This window comes from Podarcis melisellensis, assembly GCF_964234715.1.
Source record: "Podarcis melisellensis genome assembly, chromosome: 3".
NCBI classification, from domain to species: domain Eukaryota; kingdom Metazoa; phylum Chordata; class Lepidosauria; order Squamata; family Lacertidae; genus Podarcis; species Podarcis melisellensis.
The window spans coordinates 59,224,889-59,242,544 of NC_138530.1; the positions used below are offsets into that span (position 1 = coordinate 59,224,889).

Genomic DNA, 17,656 nt, shown 5'->3' on the forward strand with positions numbered 1-17,656 from the left:
GGTGTTTTATAATACAACTTTCATCAGCCCCAGCAATGTGCCAGCCAGCGGTATTCTAAAACATCTGAAGGGCAGCAAGCTGAGGAATGTGATGCAACCACACACAGGCTCACATCCGTGTACTTAATATGAATTGCTGAAAAGTATCATCGACAGTTTCCATATTCAGGACCTTATAGGCAGGAATTTCTTTTCACATGTAGTCTTTGGACCTGACTGCATTTGGGTTTCCTTCTCCTTTTATGCCACATTGCTTTGAAATTTAAACTGAGTTCAAACTGGCTTTCATTTTCCAGTGTCACAAAGAAATGAGAACTGCCTTGCGATTTAAAGAAAAAATTGAGAGCAGTAATGCCAGGCCATCAAGTCTAATGGGTTGTGTACCATACATTATATGTTGCGAGTTGAATTTCTGGATTGCTAGTGAAGGCTGTGGGATTCTATGCAGTAAAAAGTCCTATCATCTGAACACTGAAAAATAGGAATTCAGCTATCATGCGTCTTTATAGAGGCATCTGGTGGGTAAAAATAGTAACACAATTGGTCTTGCATTGTCTTGGCAAATTGTATTTATTTTTTAATATAGTACTAACCTAATTTGATTTTTGTCTCTGCCGAGCCAGTCCTATCCATCCCTACGGCTTAGCTCTTAGTAATGATCCCATAGCTTCCTTATGCTTCAGACAGGTTCCGTTTTTCTCTTCTCTCTTCCTCAGCCCACCCTTATTCCACGTCTCACACCTACTCTTGCAATCTTAAGAATTATTTTTCCTGCAATCTCATAGCCCCAGTGCATTTAGTTACATTTGATGAGATGCTCCACTTAAAGCTGTGTGCTTTTGGAAACTCAGATTTGATTACTATTTCTGACAAATTGGAGCCGGGAATAGAAATCTTATGAAAACTGCTTACCTTTACATTTTATGTCATGGACAGTTTTCACCTCCACTGCAGTGGTGATCCCAGTCTTTGAGTGACCTTGTGTCACTGAGCTAGCATGGCAGAATCTGAACGGTCTTCTACAATACAGACCAAGCTTCCAGTTTGTTCTTTATCACATTCTCTTCTGTGATCTCTGGCACCAAAGGGTGTATGAAGGAAAAAAGATTGGAAGCTGCTTAAGAAAAACCCCAAGAATACAAAGAATAATGTTGAAGATATGCACTGCTTGCTAGAAAATTTTTAAAGTTGTCGGCCCCAAAGGAAATAAAGTAATACCGGGGCAGTGCCTTTATTAGCACAATCGAAATGGGAGGACCCAAATGTTTGTACATTTATTTTGTGATACGTTGGTTGTCCTAATAGAGGTATTGCCCTAATATGGATTTAGGAAAGTATATGGTATAAATGATGGGTACTTTTTTTTTTTAAGCAATGGGTGCCATATTTCCCACACCCAAGAGACAGCTGTATTATGTTCAAAGTTGTATGTGTTATGAAAAAGGCTTCCCCTCTTTAACTTTTAGAGAAAGGTGTGGATCCTAACATTTTGCTTTGTGAACGGATGCACCTGTTCACAGAAGAAAATTGAGGATACAAGTCAAAGAGTTTACATATGTATGAACTGGCACTGGCAACTGTCTTTCTACAGAAATTTGTTGGAGAAATGAAACTAATGAGTACAGATGGGCATATGTTGTGCAATAGTATATAATTATGTGGTAAAATATATGCTGTCATCAGATGTTTCATGGGGTTGTTGGGGTAATTATCAACACTCCTTCCTCTGCTGAACAGTTTTACGGTTTTGCCAGATTATTCAAAAGTTAAAAGTTAAGGTTGAAACTCTATAGCATTATAAAATTAGCAAATTGAACGTGTGTGTGTGTGTGTCTGTATACACACACACACACACACACACACACACACACACAAAATAGAACTTATTTCTGAGTAGGCATCCAAGGCACTGGGCTGTAAGCTTGAGTTCCAAGGTCTGACAACAATTCCTTAAAAAAAGAAGTTTGAAACAATGCTTGTGCAGAAGTTTGAATACTGCTATGTGCTACAGAAAACCTCAATTATTTTGCATTTTCCCCTTTCCCTTTCTATCTCAGAAAAATCTGTTTTTAACCTTGATTGTACACTACGTTTATAATTTACATTATTATAAATTAAAAAGGGAAATTTATGGTATATTGAAACAACAAGAGGGATTAATCAACTCCCTCCCATTAAAAATCAGGCGAGCATTGTCCCTGTTCAGTTTCAGATGCCAGGTTAAATTGGTTTTATTACAGGAGGCCTTTGAATTTTGTTCTAATTTTTTTATAGTCTGTTATTTTAATCTATGTGTTTTATTATCTACAGGCTCAATGATGGTGATTTGCTGCTTTCACAAAAATAGTTTTGCAATCACTCTAGCTAGAGAACAAGATAATAGTAAGATATTTTCCAATAATGTCATTCTGTCATATTTACCAACTTCTTTATGTGTATTTCTTTGCTCTTTGGATTTATTTGTCTGGCATTGGTGTACTGTGTTATTGTTTTGTCAATGCTGTTTGGTTTGTTCTTTGTATTTTTGTCTGTTAAAAATGCTTTATAAGCATGTATATAATAAAAAAAAATATGTTTTCAATTTTGTATGTTTTACATTCTGCCCCCCCCCCCGTCAGCTGCTCTGATTGGAAAATGTGATATAAATTCATCAAGTAAATTAAAATATATTCCGGGGTCGGGGAGGAGGTCTTTTACTCCCGACATGTTGCAAAGTAACACAGTGAATTAAGGCACAATAATATTCTCACCCTCTCAACTTTAGTGCCAAAAAGCCTTCATTTATTTCAGTCTCTGAAACTGAGGCAGTAGACCTACTCAGCCAGAAATGCTGACTGAGAGAAAAGGACTATTTTGGTCTAAGCAGCATTATTGAGAGGCTGTGCAGATTCAATAGACTTGCTTAATAGTTTCTTGAGGAAAAGTTTACCTTGAAACATGTCTGGAATAAAATTCTGCAGAACTCAGCTGACCAAACAAACAAAAATCTGAAGGAAGATATGTCAAGGAGTGGAAAGAGAGGAACTGCTTTGGGAGGAGCAATCACTAGAAAACATCATTTAAATATCTGACGGAAAAGAATTTAATTTTTTTAAATGCAACCATATACACAAACAAAACTCACCCCATTTATGTTTCCTGTGTGGAACGAGTGAGTCTTACTACCCCAGCTGGCTACTTAATGGTGTTCAATTTCACTTCAACATTACGTTAACGTTTGTAGAACACGGCGAATGATAAAAGCGGATTATGCTATTTGTTTGTAAAACACAAGCTTGTGATCTGTATGTGCTGCTTTAAGATGCAGTTGTGTACATAATTTGAAAGCCCACAAGAGTTGTAAAAGAGGTGTTGACTCTCAAATTAATACCTGAAATACATCTTTGTAGTATTTTAATAGTATGTAAAAAGGTGAAGGAAAGTGGTGTGTGCGCACACACACACACACACACACACACACACAAAACCAAGGTTGTTGCACCCCACAGTGTCTGTAGGTGAAGAGAGCAGACTTACAGTCCCTCAACAGAATTCTTCCTCTGAAGCTCACACATGCACCCCCAAACCTGGTTTGGGGGAACCATAAGGAACAGATTTGGTGTGTGTTGAGGGGCTTCAGGGGAGAACAGAAACATGACTTTCTGTGTATGTGAAAATCTGCAACGTCGAATTTATGTGTGTGCGAACTAGTTTTTAAAGTATACTTTTAATTAATTTAGCAGACATTTCAAGCAATGTTACCATATGCCATAGCTCCATATGTTTCCTGTGATATACTTAATGGATGAGAGTGAGCTTTTGGTTTTTTTTACAAATTAAAAGGAAATCTTGCTTTGCAAAGATGAACCAGTGACCAGTGGAGGGCTAAATCATTCTCTGCTTTTGTTGTTGACTTTTTAAAAGGAAAGTTTTCCGTCGACACAGAAACCTAACATACCCCTGACAGAAGGGCTTGCACATAGCTGACAAATGCAGACGTGTGTGTGATGTGTTGCAAAATAGTAATAAAATAAATAAATAAATAAATAAAAAATTAAAAAATTGGCATGGATGGTTGAATATATTGATGCAAAGACAGCATTTCTTCTTTGAAGAAGTTTGTGAAGTGGGCTGCTAGTCACCTACCACATCCACATGCAACAATGAATTCAGAAGCAGCTCAAGGCTGACAGAGTGATGGAGACAGAGCTGTTAGAACCTAAGACTAAGGTACTTTCAAGAATGTATAATTTGCTGCTGAAATGGAATACGCAAGACGAAATGGTTAAGTCGGCTATGATAAAATGGGCACAGGACATTGGGCATAACATTATGTTTGAGGACTGGGAAAGGTTGTGGACCACTGGGTTGAATTTCACTGCATGTAATGCTTTGAAAGAAAATGTAATGAAAATGATATACAGATGGTACATGACTCCAGTTAAACTTGCCAAAATATACCATTCGTCTGATAACAAATGTTGGAAATGTAAAGAAAATGAAGGAACATTCTTTCACCTCTGGTGGACTTGCCCTAAAGTGAAGGCCTTCTGGGAAATGATATATAACGAGTTGAAAAAGGTGTTTAAGTATACCTTTACCAAGAAACCAGAGGCCTTTCTTCTGGGCATTGCAGACCAGAAGGTGCTAAAGAAAGATAGAACATTTTTCATGTATGCAACAACAGCAGCAAGGATACTACTTGCTAAGAACTGGAAAACTCAAGATCTACCCACACTGGAAGAATGGCAGATGCAACTGATGGACTATATGCAACTGGCGGAGATGACTGGCAGAATCCGAGACCTGGGAGAAGAAAGGATTGAAGAAGATTGGAAGAAATTCAAGACCTACCTGCAGAAATATTGTGATTTAGTGGAATGTTAAGAAGGATGCTTGGTTATAAATAATTGGCCATCATTAAAATAGATTAAGAATTGATATTTAAGCATGTGGTCATAGATTTGGAAATAAGATGATAATTTGCTTGACAAAAATTATTAAAGATGCAAATGGGAGCGGGAGGCGTGAGGAAGCTCAAGAATATTATGAAACTTTGTTAAAACAAAGCAATAATGTTCATTATTATTGTATTTTCTTATTAAAAAACCTTAATAAATATTTATAATAAAAAAAAAAAGGCTGACAGAGTGAAAACTGGTACAGGTTACAAATGCTTCGGGTTACAGACTCTGCTAAGCCGGAAGTAGTACCTCAGGTTAAGAACTTTATCTCAGGATGAGAACAGAAATTGCATGCCAGCAGCGCAGCAGCAGCAGAAAGCCCCATTAGCTAAAGTGGTACCTCAGGTTAAGAACGGTTTCAGGTTAGGAACGGACCCCCGGAACGAATTTAGTATGTAACCAGAGGTACCACTGTATGTATGCTGCATTCTGCTATGCAAATGTAGCCATATTGATAAGTATAAGTTGCAGCATGAGATGGAATTGCCCTATGGTTAGTTTTCATGCCCCCAGTTAAGATCAGTGGTAGTCACTATGCTTTTTCTGAGCATTTGCAGTAATTAGAAGTTTAATCAGCATTTGAGGACAATATTGTGAACAGTCTGCAGACGGAACATTGAGACAGGCACTTACATTTCTATATGTTACTATTGTGATTCTGTTGCTGTTCTAGTTGCTATACTATCAAATGGCATAACCTCAAAAACAAAAATATTACGTCACTTTGGTAGCATCTTTTTCTTTCAGGTCATGCTGTGATGTATCACATGCCCCTTTCTTTGGATCTTTAAATAGCAGTCTTGTATCTTAGTGACGTCAGAATAAAAATAATAAAAAATGAATTGTCACTCTCCTTAATAAAAATTGGCAGTTGCTGTGGTAAAGATAAGGGACAAATTGGTGGATCTCTGCTGTTCTCAGAGATGTTGATTCTTCTTTGGGTTTCTTGTCACAGATGCCTGTGCAGTTTAATATTGGTTTTATCTCTGAATTTGAGGCTATCTGAGGACTGAGATTGTTCTCGTGTTTGGCCAGTTTGTGATCATGTTTCTTGAAAAATTGCAGTAAGAAGCTAACAGTTAAAGGAATGGAGCTCTAAAACAAGCAGAGCGGGACACATTAGTGAACACATTTTTCTAATTAAAAACAAAAAAGGAAGAAGAGAACAAGGAATGCTTAGTTCAAAAGCAGAATTAAACTCTAGAAAGTTCTGAATTTATAATTAAAGCAGACTCTTCCTTGAGAGTTTGACTATACTTCTGTCCTCTTCATCTTAAAGTCTGGGAAAAGTATAAAAGCAAACAAACTGAAACAAGGAATTTAAAGGATAAATCTTCTCTAATTTAGTTGATTCTGCTCCGCCCCCTCAAAGAAATTGTTTGCATTTTTTGGGATATTATATCAGTTCTTTCCTATGTATTTTAAATATATCCTCCAGAATGAGAGTTACCCACTGTATAATTCCCAGCAAGGTAAGGGTTACCCAAGGACAACACAGCAACAGTAAAGTAATTTGATTATGTATGCACTTTAGGTAAGGTAGTACCAAGGGGGTTTTTGAGAGCAGAGCCAGGAGGCCTCAGAATCCCTCACCTGTAGCAGTTTCCTTTTTGGGTGAGGGAAGGAGGCAGTCGTTTTCTCTCCCCACCATTTTTAAACTTTCAGCACCACTGGACTGGTATATTGTCTTAAATAGTGAAGAAAGCGCATTTCGATCCTGGATGTGAACTGTGGCACACATGCACACTAAATTTCCTATGTAGAGTTGCCTTGCAGGCAAACATTTTGGCACCATTTTTAATTCATATGGCTGATATAGTTTCATGCCTACCTCCCTACTTACATAATTTTATTTGTATGCCACTTTTCCATAGTTCAAACCACGCTCAAGGTGACTTACATCGTGAAAAAATTACATAATCACAAACGTAACAAAAGTAGTCAAAAACATTAAATAAAACATCAAAAGCACACAACCAAATAAAGCAATTTCCCCATAATAAGATCTAAAATAATTAATATTGATAACAGCGGCAACCCCCTCTCGGGCAAAATCTCCTAAACAATACCCCAGCCTAAGAGTCTGTAATATTAGTTTAGGATGCAGATATAATTCTTAACCTTGGTTTGTACTACTTAAATTTTATTAATAATGCCATCTGAATATCTAAATTGTATGTAAAGATTAGTTAAGAAAAGAATAGAATAGTGTAAAACCATAGGTTGAAGTTGTTAAGAGAAAGAGTTCATTCAGTTGGACGGCATGAGCTTACAGCATGGAGTATGCAGCAAACCTTGGGTTAGCATACAGTACTTCCACTTGACCTCGCCACCCCACCCCCTGTCTCTGCATGTGTTTTCAAGTTATCAGAAGACCATGGTTTGCAGTTATAAACCAATATCAAGATGTGCTTTGGGATTCTGGTTTGAAGACAAAGTGTTCTTTTAGCAAATTGTACTTTGCTGAGTTTCGACACAATGGCAGTCGGTGAACCCATTGTTTCACCTCTTCAGCTTCTCTAGCTGCAAGGACCTCTCATGCCTCCTTATATTTTTCTAGGTCAGGGCTTAATTTAGCAATCCATAAAACATATATATATATCAGAATTTCACTGTATGTTTTGGGATCTTCACCAAAGTTAAGGTAATGAACTGTTGCTAGGACTAATTGTGATTAAACATTATGTCTGTGTAACAACTCAGACTTCCTCCCCATGTCAGCAATCCTGAACATGTGTATGCCTGCCTGGCTAAAAATGTACTTATTTAGACTAGGTATGTGGATATTAGAATAAATACTTTTTAAATGTGTTGAAAGAGATGAGTAGGATCTGTAGCCATTCCTGTCTTTTCTGAGCTTGGGTTCAGCAGTCACACTTTATTTCATTGTGGAAATATGCCTCTGGGATTAAATAGTCCATGTCTGTCATACTTGGAGTAGACCCATTGAAATGGATGGAATCTGAGTCTGCTCCGAGAATGACTAATAGTGGATGTCACCCTCTGTTTTATGACTTGAAAAAAATAAATAAGTAGTATGAAATGGAAGTACTGAAATATGTCTTGACTGTTGTCTGTTGCACGCAAGAGTTCACAATGTGGCAGGAAAGAAGTCTTGAACAGAAATTTGTATTTAAGAGGCAGCCAGCTGCAGAGGGCATAATTCTGTGTTATTTGCTTCTAAGCCATCTGTGTTGTTAAGCAGATGGTATACAGAATATTGTACCTGCTGCAGTTTTACATTTGGTTAGGGTTTGTTTGAGGTCTCAGAGATAAGAAGTTATATAAAAGACAAAAGCTTTGTATTCTTGCATTTTTGGCACTCTCTACGAAGCTCATACTCCTGAATTCTTCTTTGCCTGCTAAAGCCTGCAGAAGGGAAAGGCAGGAATGGGTTTTCTTTTGGCAGCCTATCTATATTGCATTGCACAAGTTTACAGGAAACCAATCTGCACAAGTGCAGTTGTTAAAAAAATCATGCCCTCAGAAGAACTTGTCTCCTCCTGTTACCAAAAGGTGTTTGGAATAGTTTCATTTTGAGAAAGTCTCTTCAGTAAATTACAAATTATGCCATATGTGAAAGAACAGTTCTAACCCCTCCCCTTCATAGGTGTACAAGTAGAGATAGACAGCTCCGTCCATCTTGATTTCTTTCAGTTGCTCATTTATCCAGTCTTAAATTTTGTTCTCCGTATTTCCACAGCAGATAACAACAACAACAACAACAACAACAACAATAATAATAATAATAAATCATGAAAATGTTGTGTATGCCGTTTCAGGTAACAGACACATTTTTGTAAGCAATTCCCCCCATTTTTGTATGCTATTTTCAGAAATACACACGCAAGTGTTTATATATGCTTGACCCTGATATATGCATTTTTGTACACATTGGTTGATTGGAGAACTGCATTGCAAAATCCGGAGATGTGTGAATACTGAAGGAGAGTTATGCTTTGGTTTACAGATTGGTTTGATAAGTGCACATTGGCTAGTCTCATTAAAATTCAAATAAAAGCAACTTACTAACCCCCTCCCCTGCTTTCAAGACAGAAATTAGAGTCTTTAAATATTGTGTAATGAAATCTTAATCACCTAAAGCAGTGCTTTTTTCCTGGGGGTATGCAGGGGTACGCATACCCGTAAACATTTTGTGTTTGTCCACCTTCTGGAAGTGACCCAAATCAGCAGTTATGGGAAGGCAGATACTTGGTTCATGTAAAGGCAACTCTGTTCAGTAAATTTCAAACTTCTGAAAGACAGAATCCATCGTTGAGAACTATAAGAAAGACAGGAGCCCACATTTGCACGGCAAATATTCTGCATGCCTTCATAGCATGAAGTGTTTTGTTAATCGGTTTTGGACAATAGCCAAAGTGAGAATGCTGGGCAAACAGTGAAGCTGAAAACCTGGGCAGGACTGTTAATACAGTATGTTCTTCATAACACATAATATAAAACAAGATTTGGAGGATTACTGCCTTCAAACCCGCAACACTTGCGTCACAGACTTCTTGGAAAATGAAAGAAGGAATCTCCAACATTTGGTTTTAATTGTAAAATTACGACTTGCTCAGAACATCTGTACATAGGAAAATCTAACATTCTGACTGTGAGACTAGGATCCATAAAACTCATTTTTTCAATAAGACCACTGAACTGTAGAGGCTTGCTCAAGGGGGCAGAGCCGTAGCAGTAGCCCCTCAACAGTGGTGTTGCCAAAACGGCTGAAACCTAGTGGAAATGGATCTAGATTGACCTGTTTTAACAAGGATATCCTGAAGTTGTAGAGCAACCACCCACTTGAGCACTTTGTCAAGAAAGGCATTGTTTTCAGGCATCCAAATAGTTATTTCAGTCCGCATCTAGGGACGGATTTTCAAGAGAGGCTGCACAACCCTCTCTTTCAGAGTGGCTGGAATGGACCCTTTCTCAAGGAGGCATCTACGCAGCCTCTGACCAAACCAGCCTATCCCTGCCTGTCCAGTGTTATGATCCAAAAGGGCCAACGCTACAGTCGGTAGGTCACACATGTGCAAGAACCCAGCCCATATACTTGGACCTCAATAACTGCCGTTCCTCCAGTAGAGCAGGACCAGACAGGTCACAGTCTCCTCAGCAGCACACGAGTGATTCTCTAGCCATCTAATAGATGACTGACACAAGTGACTAATTAAACTGCAGTCGAACTTGAAGTGATTACCTGAACCGGGAGAGAGAGAATTGTGCTCTTCAGCATGATGCTATCTGCACTGTATTTCCAAAACGTTTGATGAGATAAGACAAGCTAACCATGATATATGTTGCTTATTGAGGTGGAAGAGAAGGGAGGGGTAGGGAGCATGCGAAGCGATGTGCAGACAAGAAGCTTGTGATACGAAAGGAGTTAATGGTATGCAGTGATTTTACCTCTGTGATAGGAAGTGTAGGAACAGCCTGCTCCCTGGAATACATCGCCATCTAAGCTGCAAAGGTTTCAGTTCCATGGCAACACGGAAGGACCAATTGTGTTCAAGGTGTAGGTATTATTAATACATTCTGAAGGAGAGGTTAGGGTTGTGTGTGTGTGTATGTGTATTGGAGGGGAGGGGGAAGAACAGGAAGTAAGCATTCAGAATCTTTACTTCTATTTAATCCTTTTAATCTAGAATAAAAGTTTGTGTACTTTGGCAAAATGTGATGCGACCTACACATTCCCCTTGGTCTTCATAGTACTGTAGACATATTCCCTCCCCGCATCATTTAGAACAAACTGCAGATACTGACACGATAAAGGGATTTAAAAACCAACAACGTTGCACATTTTATTTGGCTGTAGCACTGAAATATGAGCCCAAGATAATAAAAATAGCCCCTGAGATTATGGGGTGTTGCCCAAGATATGCAGGTTTAGGCAAGGGTACACAGAAGAAGAGGAATGTATTTTTCCCAGAGACACAATGCTTTCCTGCTGATCGTATCCTCCTTGCTGTTTTCCCTCTGCCTCCTGCAGGCTTCCTCTTGCCATCCCTGACTGAGAAGCGGAGATCTTCCCAGTAGTCTGTTTCTTTCTTTTTGTTACAGAAGCTATAAGCAAGTAAATAGTGCCCTGACACTCTACAGTATTTCTGTTTCTGATTCTGACACTGGTCTATTGTGTGCAGTGCAGAGGTGGGACTCGTTGAGAATGTCAGGGTTTCAAAGCAGCCAGATGGAGAATCTCTGCTTTTTGCAGTAGCAGCATATGGAGTGCCAGTGCTAGTAAGTTAACCAGGCAGACATAAATCTGGCTTTGTTGAGTAAATGAAGATGTATTTGCAGCTGTTTTTTGCACCAGAATGTGCAATAAAGTAGAATATGTCATTTTGTTTTCATTAGGGTAACACAAGTGTTAACTGCGAGATGAATAGGAATCTCTGTTCTTTTGTGTTCTTTGAAAAGAATCTGTTGCTATATACGTCCCAAACGCTAAAATCAGTCACTAAACTTTCTATTTGTGTTCACTCTTCGGTAGGAAGAATAATATCAGGAGCTATAATGGATTCATTCTGACATAATGTTTTGTGTGCTTTTTAAGGGAGTATGAAGATGTTACATAGGCATACAGCAACGTAAGATTTCTGCAGTGGAATGTGCAACTGCCACTCTGTAGAGATTACATATTCTGCTTGCATATCCCACTCCAGCAAGTGTTCTGATTCCTGTGTAACATGTGCAGGCTTGTAAAAACCACTTGCCTGGTCACCTGTGGCGAGTAAGAATTGCTGCTAGGCAACAGGCAAAGCTTACTACATTGCTTTTTTAAAGACCACAAATTGCTAACATAAGTGTACGCATGCAGCCAAGCATATAAAATATTTTGTGGTCTAGTAACTTTTGTGGAATTGTTTGTAACTGTGTATGTGCCTGCAAGATCATTTTGGAAAAAGCAACAGTGTGGGTGCAAATATGTCATGTTTGACTTGGCCTAGCTTCTCTTGAAGAACTTTTAGAAGACATCTGAAGGCAGCCTTGTTTAGAGAAGTTTTTAATGTTTGGCGGACTATTGTATTTAAATATTTTGTTGAAAGCCACCCAAATGGCCTGGGTATGTATGTATGTATGTATGTATGTATAAATAAATAAATAAATAAATTATGGAAAATCCATAGCTGCATGTGGAAGACCATCATCATGACTATGTTATCTTGTGAACAGCTCTGGGATCTTTTGATGAAGGGCGGTATATAGATCTTAATGATAATAATAATGATAATAATGATAATAATAATAATATATTTGTCATGTCAAAGCTGTGGACCTGGGCATAGTTTCGTGGACCAGATGTCATCAAAGTCTGTTGGATTTAAGCAGCCTGTGCACATGCAGGAACACAGCATTTAAGAAGTCCCAAGGTAGATTTAACAAAAATAACAATAATAATATGGGATTTTAGTCATTTTGAAGAACTGAGTACCTTTAGAACTGAACCCGCCCCCCATTAATAATAATTTCTGTATACTGCACTTTGTGGTTCCTGTTCAGAATAAATGAATTGACGAATAGTGTGATTTAAAATATTTGTAGTAAAATTAACAGTGTGGCTCCTTTGGCATCTTCCTCCTCACTTCTTTGCTTATAGTGAACATACATCCGATATGAATTGGTTGTGGGGCCTTGTGCGTTGTACATTGTAAAATCAGGTTCAGCATTTCCTTCAGGGGAGCTGGGATTGTAATCTGAGTAGAGCAGTTTTTCTGAACCTGCTCACAGATCCATTTCTCAGGGTTAAATGAAGATGATGAACCAATGAGAATTGCTTTAGAAGGAAAGGGGGGAAAGTAAGAGACACGAGTGGGAAAAAAGAATGGAAAATACATGGCGTGCCTACATTAGACTTAAAACTACAGTGGTACCTCGGGTTACATACACTTCAGGTTACAGACTCTGCTAACCCAGAAGTAGTACCTCAGGTTAAGAACTTTGCTTCAGGATGAGAACAGAAATTGTGCTCCGGCCGCGTGGCGGCAGCAGGAGGCCCCATTAGCTAAAGTGGTGCTTCAGGTTAAGAACCGTTTCAGGTTAAGAACGGACCTCCAGAACAAATTAAGTACTTAACCCGAGGTACCACTGTAGTTTCTTTCTACATTCCTCTTCCCTGGGTATCTTTGGAGCTATAGATCTGAGTTTGTATGATGGGAAGAAGTTAATGATTTCTAGCAGGTAATAATCAGAACTGCAGCAACCTGCAGCCCACAGAATGCTTGCAGGGTGGGGGACACCATGACAGCTAAACATATGTAACTGGTGCAAATATGGAGATGACCAGCAATGATAAAATACGAAGAAATGAAGAGAATGCAAAACAAAAGTGGGATGCTGTTGTAGCTTGTGATTTGTTTATTTTTGTTTTAGCTTCCCATCTACCATGAACTTGGAGAAAGCAAGCTGAAAAATGCTGGGGTTGTGGGGGAGAGGTATGTCTGGCTTTAAGCTACAGCAAGACTGAATGAAGGAAAAGATGAGGGAAAGGAGTTAGGAGTTGAGAAGCAAACAGGATGTAGAAATGCTAATATATCATTTTTAAAGCTGAACATCGAGGAACGGTGGGGACCCAGAATAAAGGGACATTCAACTATGGGTTCAAGGTCAGTGAGGTGATGTTAGCAAGTCTCAAGAGAGCCAGCCAAACGGCTTTGTGTTGCGAAATGGAATTAAAGGAGAACACTTAGTATTCTGTGTAGGCTGAGTGGCAGGAGGGAATCCCCATATATTACGTTATCTGATGGCAAATATATTATTCCTTCTATCCCAGGAGGAGAACTGAAATCAAAGCTCCATGTAGATCAGGTGAATTGTAATAGAGTAAAATTATTACATTGGATCAGCTGAGATCAAGCCACCTCAAGCAGGAAAAATCAGTTTTGTGGTTTCAGCTGAGCGTTCAAAATGTATCTATGCATAATTCTTGAGCTTTGTGAAAACACTCTACATGTACCAAATAAATAGCTATATATACTCGGATGTAGTAATACTCGGATGTAGTGGGTCAGAATGCCTGGGGATCTGCATTTTGGAATTTTAATGTGTTAGGTTGAATAAATTACACAAGATAGTTTTCAGAAAAAAAATATAGCATATTTTGATGCACTTCTGTTATGGTAATATATTTAGCTGGAATGTGTCTTTCATATGGGCTGTCTTTTTCCTTAGACTAGGTATAGTGTGTGCCGTGTGTCTCTTATATGAGAACATAAGAAGAGCCTGCTGGATCAGACCATGTGCTGTCGCATGTGCTTGATACATGATGGGCGACCCCAAAAGGAGCTTTGGGAAGAGGCAGCATGAACAGTAGAGATGGAAGAATGCTTAATCCCTTCCTCACTTCCTGCTTCTCTTTTTGAAATAGATCCAAACTGCTTTCTCTCCTCTTACAAGGTTCTCAATAAGGTTTATCCTCACATTTGGAGCCCCACTGGGGGTTGATGGTGAAGGAGTAACCTGGGGAAGGGTTTAGATAAATGGCAGATGGAAGAAGAGATAAATGTTACACATGCATTTGCATGCTAATACTCAGTTTGCGCCTTGTGCTTCTTATGTTTTACCTGGCTGACATGGTATACCTTGGGGTTGGAAACTAGTAAATATGATGTCTCAACGCACCAGGCTTACGTACCTATGCCATCCCACTCCACTGAAGTTGAAGGTAGACCACAGACATGTGTGGCAGTGCGCTAGCAACCCATGAGAGGAATAGGTGTTTGTTTGTGTGTGTGTGTGTGTGTGTGTGTGTGTGTCAAAACACCTGGGAGGCCACAATAAAGGATCAGGGGGTTGTGCTTGACTTGGAGAGTGGTGAGATGCTTTCTGTATATATATAGTCATAGACTTCCAAGGACAAACAAAGAATTAGTTACCCACTAGACACATCAGGATCTATGAGAACTATTCCTATAATTCTGATCAGATTCTTTTTTCTTTTCTATTTTTTACAATGAAGGAAATATTTTCCACTATTGTTATGGGGCAGTTTGCTGTGTAACGCCTCCCCCTCCCCCCGCCAAGCCCCCCAACACAGCACATGTTAATTTGTATTACTCACTCACTTCCCTAAGTATCAGTTTTCAAGAGGTTCCTGTAATGTGGCGGTGAAGCCATTTCTCTGGGCTCTCAAGTGCCTCCTCTTTCGGTTTGTGTCTCTATCATTAAGGCAGACTTTTTCACTTTGGGGCTTAGGGCACCTTGGCTTTTAAAGTGGAAATGTCAAGCACCTTCTGGTACTGGAAACATGAAACGTGTGACTGCCTGCGGAGCAGCAAACGCTAAAGTCTCAACCTGTGGGAGTTGAGAGATGCCTGGCAAGCTTTGCCCTGCCAGCATGAGCCTTTGTAGTGGCTGGAAGGAGATGGGATGAAGTCGCTGCCAGTGCTGCTCTCTGCATATTATTACTTGCCTGCTGATACGCCCACTCCTTGGGCTCCAAGTCCTCAGGCTTCCTGTTGTTGAAAGCTGCCTGCTTGTAAGCAGAGCGCAGAGCAGTTGTGAAACAGTGACATCAAATACGGTCCCGCTCCTCTTCCAAAAATAAATGTCCCCCTCTGGCTTTTCTTACTCTCTGCTCCCTTTGTTCCCCTGGGTGTCATTCTTCAGGAAAGCACGAAATGCTTCCCGCCTCTCCTGCTCCAATGTGGAGTTTACTACTTTTAATTTTAGAATTCTCTGCTTCTTAGGTGGTGGGTCATAGCTCAGTGCAAAACATGTGCAGCATGCGGAATGTCCCTGGTTCATTGTCATCTCTGGGATCTCCAGTAACAGGAATAGGCAAGACCTTTGGAGAGATGGCACTACTATGAATAGATGGCCCTAGGATAAACAGAGCAAGGGCCAGCTCCTTATTGATCCCAAAGAAGACTGGATTGTGATCTGCAAGCTGGGGGCTTTTCATGGCACTGTAGAGAACTCAGATGTTTGGATACTTCCCCAGGGGCAGAACCTCCAACAACTTCTTCAGGGCCTTGCTGGCCAGAGCTCACAGCCTCACAGAAGCCCCAAAGGTTACAAAATAAGGTGAGGGCTGTTTAGTCAGTTAGCCAGCTCCTGTGGCTTCAAGCCTGTGCAGCCTAGATAAGGCTTCAGCTGGCTCTTGCTCCCAGCAGAGACAACGTTGCTTGTTAATTGCCATAGCAGGACCCCTTGGTGCTGTCCAAGGTCTTGTATCCTCTCCGCCAAAACTTGAGTACAAAATGGCCTCAAGTCCTATTCCATCACAGTCAATGTTAGAGACTGAGGATGGCACCAAGACACACACACGCACACACACACACACACACACACACAGAGAGAGAGAGAGAGAGAGAGAGAGAGAGAGAGAGAGAGAGCGCACTCTGTATCCCTTCCTTTGTGGACATGTTGTGCCCATCATATCTCAAGGAAGCAAGTTAGTCTTCTAATATAGCTTTTATTTCTACCAGTTTTTCCTCTATCTGGGAATGTCTTTGGAACTCTGGAACTCAAAAGTATTAGCTTTTCTGTTTCTGAGGAAGAGTGGAAAAGCAGAATTGACCAATGTTGATACTTAATAAATATTTAGCTGCTTCTGCATCTCTCTTCTCTGGCTTATGGCATTCCAGATTCATTTTCTCTGTAGGGGTGCTATTTCAGAATTAAGTGAAAATGGGAGGTTCAAAGTTCAGCTCAGTCTAAGAGCTAACTTTCAAGGTTGAACACTGAGAACTCAGTCACTCTGTACAACGTAGCTGTGATTATTTTCTACCCCTTTTTTTTTAAAAAAACAAAAACCTCACATAGGAATTGAATTTAGGCTTGGGCGACTAATCAGTCAAATTGTTTTCATAGTTATATTAATGAAAGGGAAACCAATGACGTGATAGAGAAAATGAACTTGGGCTTGACTGTGGGGTCCTAGTAATGTTTTTCCATTCCTGCAGTTGGGGCTAGTCTCTTTCTAGGTGCAAAACTCTTAATTCAGGTGAAGGTATTAGAAGGGCAAGAGAGATGCAGGGCTGCCTTGGCATATGACAGCTGGGCAAGAAAGGAGCTAGGGGACAGGGGACTGTGAAAAGCTCATTGGGGATGTCCTTGAGAGAAGGTTCCTAGCTTTATTTTGGGAGCATGGTGAGCTCTATGAAGGGTCCCAGACAGGGTGACTTTTGCAGCTCCAAAATACTATGCCTTCTTAGATGCCACCAGTATGACAGTGTTTTGGACATAGCGTCCATTTCCACTTTTATCTCTTTTGCAGTCTGAAGCATTGCTATACTCTTCAAAACTGCTGTTTTGTTCCTATGTAGAATTATGCAGATTTATGTGACAAAGTCGCTAAGATTGCTTTAGGCAGGTGACAGGCATGCTTCAAACTATTCTGTAGGAGCAACCGTAGGTATGTAGCAACCCCACCATTCGAGTGATGGTTGAACTGAGCTTGACTGGCAGATGACTGAGGGAGCTGCTGATGTCATGCCTATGCTGGTTGAGCTATGGCTTTCCCTGGGCATAGGGAATCCCCTGCCAGCTGGCTCAGCCAATTTTGACTCTGTTTTGTGCTTGATAACCTGGTGAATATAAAGGAAAACAATTCCACTGTGTTACGGAATTTCCTTCCTGAGCGGGGCTTCTATTTTACAAAAGAGAATAAATTAGTAATTCTCAATGGGAATCGCAACCCAACTATATCCTGCTCAGACTATTCTGCTGCGGTGTGTCCAATTTTCAGGCAGATGAGAGAAAAGGTT

The 17,656-nt window shown here is 39.9% G+C and overlaps 1 protein-coding gene across 3 annotated transcripts in view; it reads left to right on the forward strand.

The window, feature by feature from the left end:
• The window catches only part of HIVEP2 (HIVEP zinc finger 2), a 135,584-nt gene that overhangs the window by 36,480 nt on the left and 81,448 nt on the right, over positions 1-17,656 (forward strand). The window lies entirely within an intron of this gene.